The following is an 8,263-nucleotide window of genomic DNA, read 5'->3' as shown; positions in this document are numbered from 1 at the left end:
TTAAATTAATAAATCTTAACAATGAGCACATTACATGATATAATTGTACAGCTATCGATCAACAGCTATTTTCTCAAATAGACACACAATATGGTGTATGTACACTACTTTGATTGTGTTCAGACATCAAGAATCAATATCAAATTTACAGTTTATACACTAACAATATGCCAAATATTATGAGCTGATATGACATGATTTCCCAAATCATCACACTGAGACATTTTGTGACACCGTCTGCATTTCAAAACAAGCATAATCTCACTTTGGCGCTTTATGTTTGACAAACTAGCATTTCTCCTCAGTCATTGAAGCACAACATGTTATTGTACAAACAGCATGAGAAAACATAACCTCAACATAAATTTAAACAGCACATTTACAAACACTGCAGTCGCCACGACTGTTAGATTTCCAGACTTGAAATTGAAATGACGGCTCAAAAATGATGGTGAGGCTTCTTCACTGTCAAAACCGGTACTGCACCTCAGCGTGACACATGACATGACTTGTCACTGCTTTGATGCGTTCGTCCATCAGAATAGCGGCATAGGCACCCCGTATACAATGGAACATATGGATGAGGAGGTAGACAGTTACAGATAACCACAGATCCACAGCATTAGTCACTGGATCAATGCTGACCTGAAACATCTGTTAAAACAATCTAACTGTGGATCAGTGGCTATGGGCAACATTAACCTTACTGCGAGAGCCAAGCGAAAGTCAGGAAGTCTTCTGGCTGTGACCTTTAACCTGCGAGCCCACGCTCTGGCCGGTCTTCAGTCGGCATAGAGGATGAACCCTGAGAAGGTGCTGTATTTGTTGCTGTTGCCCCCGTGGGCCTTGCCCCCATCTAGTTTTATGAAAACCTCATCGCCTGCATCCAAATGAAGGATGACACTGTTGCTGGCGTAGTCATAACTCTGGTCCTGGTCTTGGGCTATTGCGCTGGCCCTGACCTGAAATATGACACGCAAGACACGGAGAGAGAAAGTTTAGAAATGTAACTGGTAGAATGCTAAGAAAAAGATTTATAATGAAGAATTGTTATAATGCAAAGCAAAATGTATTTCATTTTTATTATAGAGTGCACATTTAATTAGTGATAAATAATTATGAATAAATCCCAAAGGATAATATTAACCCTCTGAAACAAGTATTTAAACCTTTGAACCCTGAGCAATTTGTGATTTCTTTCAGAAACTTGGGGGAAAAAAAGGCAATGGCCAATGTGGTATGAAATGTTCCACAATTTGTAGGAAATAAGTAAATTTAGAAAATTATTTTTAAAAAGCTAGGGAAAATGTCAAAGAAAAAAATAATAATAGAGGGGAAAAACTATATTTATAATTTTTATAATTACATATTTAAAATTATATTAAGAACCTTTTCTAGGTCATTTCCTTGTTTCTATGATGTTATTTTTACTTTATTTCAGTTGTTTTCCTTTTTTTTTTTTTTTTTTTTTCAGGGGGTTAACTTTTTACTTATTACCTGTTAATTTATTGTCCAGTCCTTGTTACGTTGCTCAGACAGAAGTCAATTTGCTCTCAGTTCAAATGGGTTACGATGGCATTACTGGAGTCGACGATGAAATTGAAACAAAATGCTGAAACTGATGCACGCAAACATTAAATGAGTCGCTGTTTCACTGGCTGGCATGAGAACACTTTTTTTTCATGTATGAGTCGACTAAAAATCTTATTTTAGGACAGGAATATTTTCAAGACTGAATATGGAGTTTTTTGTAAAGTGTGTCCCCTGTGGTGAATATTTTTGTTTTTTTCTCTCATGACTCAACTGAAAGGGTCAGGCTTGAGTCAGCCTGCCTCTGAGGGAGGATGGCAGCGCACACTACCCCTTTGCCTCGTGTTCCCCTCTTACATGCACCTTTTTCTGGGTGGAGCACAGATAATGCCATGTTTATCCGGAATATAAGTGTCATCGTGTCAACACGGCGTAATTACCGAGGGTGTTAGATCTGAAGCATAACATCCAAATCTCTTCTGCATGTCTGCGTAAAAAGTGAAACTGAGGAACTTTGCATGTACAGTTATATCCCCTCTAAGCTTTAGCTGATGCATGATGATGTGGGTTGCCAGGTTGGCTTTTACGCTGCAACTTCACCAGAGTTAACCATAAAAGTGTAATGCCTGCTTCAGCCAGATTCTGGCAACAGGCTCTAAGTTTGAACCAAAACAGGAACATGGAGTTTTAATCAGTGCCGATGCAAAACACACAAAAAAGTGTATGTTAAGAGGCTGCAGGGTCAGAGAGGAGAGTTTGAGCCACAGATGACAGCATGATGATGGAGCTCTGAGACATGAGGGCAAAGCACCCTCCCAATTTCCATCCTCATCTCTACTGCAGCAGCATCACCACCACAGACAACAAAGCACTGACCAAATAACCCGTTAAATATTCAGTTCTATATTATGTTGTAAAATGTGATAGAAAGGGTCTAGTTTATATCAGTAATACTGAAACTTGAACCAAGGATGTGCATAACATAGTGGCTGAAGTGGCTTGACAACACTTAGCCTCTTTTGTGTATCAGGTTTTGGCAAATTTTCAGTAATACTTTAATTTATTTAAAAGAATATATGCTCATTCTCGACTGGCTATTAATTACTGGTACATTCAATTTCTTGGAGCTTATAGTTGCTTAAGACAGTGTGAGACTGCTGTTTCATTTCTGACTCTGACAAACTAAGGTAAATGTATCTTTCTATATGAAGAATCATATCTGGTGTTGCACATTATTTACAGTGTCACTGCCCTCTACAGAAAGCTGGGGGAGGTAGCTGAAGGAAGTCTTTACAACAGTCAGCCAACAGGTGAATCATTCTGATTAAAATATCTGGCTCTTACGCACTGCTGTGTCTCCAGTCAGTTTATCCATCTCTTTTCCTTTTGATAAAGTTAGCAGGTTTTATGGATTGTAAATCTCATTTAAATATTATCTTTTTCTTACCATACCATTTTGTGTTTTTTTTTTTTTTTTTTTTTAAAATAAAGTCAGTGATAAATTACATTCTGGTAAGAAGTGATGTGTGATACAACATCAGGAGGAGGAATGGGGGAGGGGTGACGGTGCCTTTTTTTTTTTTAGCCACTGCCCCTAAAATATTTGTGCACACCCCTGCTTGAAGCCATTAAGATAACATGAATACCTGCAGTACAAAATCTAATGCCATGAATAGTGTGTTGGATTGCAACGTAAGTTTTTTTTTTTAATCCTTAGGGACAAAATAAGACAAAAGAGTACGGAAAAATGTGTTTAATGTGGTGTATCTGGCTTTGTAACCTAGTAAAATGTCAAAAACAGTCCCCAAAAAAATAGCTCTATTTTAGCTTTTGAAATAAGGCATTTATTGCATGGCCATTGTATCAAACTAGATTATAACTTCCAGGTGTTATTATCTCCAGTCTCTGTGCAGCCTGTTGCAGCCTGGCTAAGATGTTTGCAGGAAAAAATGTCAGGGCTCAGATTTACATGGTGTTTGATCAATGATATCACCTGGGGCTTTGAAGACATTACAAAATTATCCATGAGTAGAGCAAATATCATGATTCGATATTGAAACGCCTGGGCCTGACAGGCAGTCTGATAACGCATACTTGCACATCATGGTTCCATGAAGTTTGTTGTATTTCAAAGGGCACCAGCTTTGAACTAGCCACTACCCCAGGCTGTGTTTTGATGTGTGCAGAGTTGAGATAGCGCTGCACTCCTTCCACTCACTTCAACGTGTACATCATCGGATGCGTAATATGCACAGATACACAATCTGGCAGCATGCCACTGTGCATTGTCATTATCTTGGACCATACCAAGTCAGATCTAAAATCACTATCCACATGAATGCATGACTACTCCATTTACACTGCCAGCACACTGGTTACACTGTTCCCTGAGCATTTTGATGCCGGTTCATCCTAGTGTATGATTCAGGGCTCTTATAATGGATAATTCTCTACTGTTTGTTCTGAGAAACTGTTTGTGGTTTTTTTTTCAGTTGTTAAATTCACCATTAATTATTAAACAGTAGGAAGTGTTTTGAGAAGATGTCTGAAGAGTTAAAAGTGTTACCCACCAGACCATTCTTGATCAGGTCAGCCCACATGCTGGTGCCATCTCCTCCCCTCATCAGCACGTTGTAGATGAAAAAGTAGGTGCCAGGAATCTTACAGGTGAACTTGCCCGTTGCGCCTTCATAGTTACCACCAATGTTAGTCACTACGTCGTCAAATCGTAGATATCGTAACCTTCTTGAGGGTTTCGTAGTCCTGCATAAAATGCCACCCGAGGCGTGGTGTTGTATGTGGTTGTACTAACTGCCCCTATACCCCCTAATCCTAGAATCCCTGTACGTACAATGTCCACACCATCCCCTGGTGGCCCCTTGGGTCCCGGTGGGCCTGGCTCTCCAGGTGGTCCTGGGGGTCCAGGCTTGCCAGGACGTCCTGGTTTGCCTTGTGGGCCATGAGCGCTGTAAGTAGGCAGCGGTGGACCGATGCTGTGATCACTCAGGTCCGCATTGTTGTCCACCTGTAGGCCTGTGGTTGATGTATCTGTCCCAGCGTGTGCACCTGTGTCTGTCGCACCCGTGCTGGGGAAGGGGTCACACACCATGCGGCAGGTACCCAGCATCTCGTAGTGGCTCGCGCTGTCATCTATCCCACCTGTGCCAACAGAGCTGACCAGAACAGGGATGAGGACCACCAGAACCAGGACCAGCATGACCCCCACAGCAGCTGCCACCAGGGTCTTCCGCCCGATGCTCAGCCGGGGAAGGGGCTGCGCTGCCAGCGTGGAACCCTCCGGGGTGGAAATGGTGACTGTGGGGAGTGCGTCCACCTGGCAAAACGCAGACACAATGAGGATCTCCGATGGTGGAGATGGTGCCCAGGGAGAGCTGGTATGAGTGTGTGAGTGAGTGACAGAGCTGTGTAGGAGTAAGGGAGAGGGAGTGGAGCAAGGGACCGAAGTGATCAAAAGGAGAGAGAGATTGCAAGAGTGAGGAGAGAGAGTAAGAGGAGAGGAGGAGGGAGAGAGTAAGACAGCTTGAGAGGAAAAAAAGAAAAGAAGCAAGGGGAGGAGAGAGCGAACACTCACTAACCATCTGAGTCAGGGCTAAGGAGGGCACTTTCCTCCTGGCAGATGTGAAAAGCCATGGAGGACATAAGGAGCGAGTGTGATATATAAAGCATGGAAAATCCAATCAAAATAAATCAATACATGTTCATTGGATGATGAAGATGGAAAAAAGGATTTGAGGGAAATTTGCTGAGATGAACAGGATCTAAATTATAGGGAAATTATAGGAATTCTTGTTGCAATATATTTGGACGTTTTAATAATATGAAACAGTTGGCAGTGATTTTGGAGTGTGCACAAATCTAATAATATATTTGTATTTCCAGTAGGCTAAGAAAAACCTAATTTGAGATATCTGGTAATCAACAGCTAGGTATAGATATAGATTTCTTCTGGTATCCTTCTTTTAATTTAATAGTTTCATCAAGGTCAGAATGTGTATATTTTCCTTATCTGCCCACATGTTTGTGTGGGTGTGTCGCGGGAGATCTTGTATACTGGAGAGATTCCAAGTATCTGTGGTCAGACAAGCTGTGACCTTCAAAAAATCGGCAAACTTTTAAAGGGGCAGTTCAGAGTTTGTAAGTAAGATTCTGTTGTTGTATTGGTGATGAAAAGATTTTGCTTACAAAATTAACTGCCAGGATCTGTAGAGCTAGTGGCACAAGTGGTCTAGCAATTAAACTGATTGCAAGTCCTACACCACCACTTCTGAAATCAAAGGTGATCATTATGATATTATGTAAACTGTTTACTGTGTAATTTTGCACTAACTTTCTGATTCAACATTAATCCACAATATGCCATTTCTCAGTATTTTGGCTCAAAGCAGTATAAATCTTTTTTGTTTTGGCCACTTGATGGCAGCAGAACAAGCTTTCATCACTTTTGATGTATTATTACCTTATAAAGGCAAACAGTGTTGCTTCCCATTTTCATATCCACCACACACTGAGAAACATTAGAATTTGGACTAAAATGTTGAGGAACATTTCCTGCATGTGGTCATGTGTGACTGAGAGCAGAGCTATATTCAGGTAAATCTGTATTGACAGTTTCCCAGCTAAAGCACCAGTAGAATTTCGATTAAAATACTCGTACCATGTTGTGGTGTGACACATGGCAACCAATGGGACTGTCAGGATGGTTAGGATTAGGCAACAAAGTCACGGATGGTCAAGCTTCAGCAAAAGAGACATAGAAAAACAATAATGCAGGAAACAAACTTTGAACTCCCTCACGAAAGTCAGTTATTGTCCTATCCACCTCCCCACCCAACTGCCTTATAAGTGCATCTGGCCACCCCCTGGCATATAATAACAATGCCACCGGTTCTGTTGTGGTTTGTTCTCGTCTGACGCTGTCCAGCCAAGTTCCAGTTGGACGCGGACGGTGGCTTTCGGCGTCACGCTTGTATGCTGAAAGCACTGACAGAACGGATGTATTTGACAAGTTTAGAGTGAGAACAACCTGGAATTAAAGCAGTAACACCACAGGGGAAAGTACATAAAGGGTAGGGATGAGAGAGTATGCCATTATCTGTATCTACACATACATCCAGCTTTGCCCCATCTTCTTCTTTGAGCCATCTGCTGGCCCATCTATTCTGGCATTGTAGCAGCATATGTAAAAAGACGTAAGACAAAAATGTTAGACTGTAGTGCATGTATGAATAGTGAAAATTACTAGTGGTGCCTTGTGGTGCCTTGTGTTGGTCTTATCAGGCCTACCAGCTTGTCTCTAACTTTGTTTGTCTGTCATTTGGTGCTAGGCAGGTAGCATTTTACAGGCCATAAAACCAAAATAATGAGCTAAAAGAAATTTCCATATAGCTGAGGGTACCTGCAGAGTTGGATGAGTCTGTAGGGTTTGTCACCTCTCACATTACACATTGGAGTTAAACCCAGCCTGAAAATGTCACAGTAAGCCATGACAGTGAGCCTACATTCACAGGAGGAGGGCCCTCAAACTGGCACACCTCAACAGAAAGCAACTCCTATAAATTTTGTTTATTATCTTTTCCCAGATGTCATATCACAACGTCAGCTGTGTAAAGCTCCAAATAAATTATCACCTGGAGTAACTTAACAGCAATGACAGATGCTCTAACAAAACATGTAAAGGTTATTCATACTATATAAATACAGGGAAATGATTAGGTAAAACCTACCTTTGTTTTCTCTTTCCACTGGCTTGATCAAGTTCCGCTGTTCTTGTTGCATTTCTTTAGCAAGCTGAACAAATGTAACTTCAGGCAGACTTTGTGGAAGAAATTATGTGAGGATTTTTTTCTCCTGCTGCCCTCAGACTTTGATACTTTCCTCTAATATTCCTATGATCAATGAAGAGTGTATCTAATGTTCTCAGGGCTCTATGCTCTGCAACTTAATATCCTTTTGATATGACTCATTAAGAATACATTTCAAAGGATTTTAAATTCAGGGCAATGTTATTTACACTTGGTCAAATGTCCCTATGTCAATATGTTGAAATCACCCACCTATAGTGTATATATAGCCTGGTTATTTTATGCACCTTGAAATGCAGTCAGATTTGCAGACAATACCTTTTGTTTTGTTATTTTAGACACTGATATCGCCACAATGACTGAATAAATTTTTACAATTCAAGCTGCATTTGGAACGTCCACCTCCCTTCGTTCTTTTGCAATTCAAACCTCAAAGCTAGCCCATACCAATCTCTTACAGTGTTAGTTTACATCAGGAGACACACATGCTCAAAACTCAACACAAGGCTTGACACAGTGTTTGTAGTCCACATAAAGTATGGGGGGTACATATAGAGAAACATGAAAAATGTCTTGATAGAATAATCAGTCTCAAGACCAAGACCTATTGCAAGATTTTTTCTCTAGTACTGCAACACTGGCTTGACTCACCAAAAACAGAAGAAAAGCAACAGAAAAACTTGAAAAGGACATAGCTCTGGACAATGTCATTACAATGTAATTACAATTAATGTGAATTACAATGTAATTTCACGAGGTTCAGCTTATTGTGATGTGTCTCGTCTCTTGTCTGATGAAGAGCAGGTAGCTTAAAACATCACCTCGTTGGTAATTTAATTGAATATTTATGGACGCAAAGTCTAATGTGCGGACTGTTTTATCTTCTCTTGTATTATCTCTTTTCCCACACC

At 40.6% G+C, this 8,263-nt stretch overlaps 1 pseudogene; it reads right to left on the bottom strand.

Moving 5' to 3' along the window:
• Positions 1-414: 414 nt before the first annotated feature.
• LOC121959071 lies at positions 415-4,906 on the bottom strand (annotated as a pseudogene).
• Between the last annotated feature and the right edge of the window lie 3,357 nt (positions 4,907-8,263).

This window comes from Plectropomus leopardus, chromosome 19, assembly GCF_008729295.1.
Source record: "Plectropomus leopardus isolate mb chromosome 19, YSFRI_Pleo_2.0, whole genome shotgun sequence".
NCBI lineage: Eukaryota > Metazoa > Chordata > Actinopteri > Perciformes > Serranidae > Plectropomus > Plectropomus leopardus.
The sequence above is the reverse complement of the archived record's forward strand: the minus strand, read 5'-3'. Positions and strand labels throughout refer to the sequence as shown.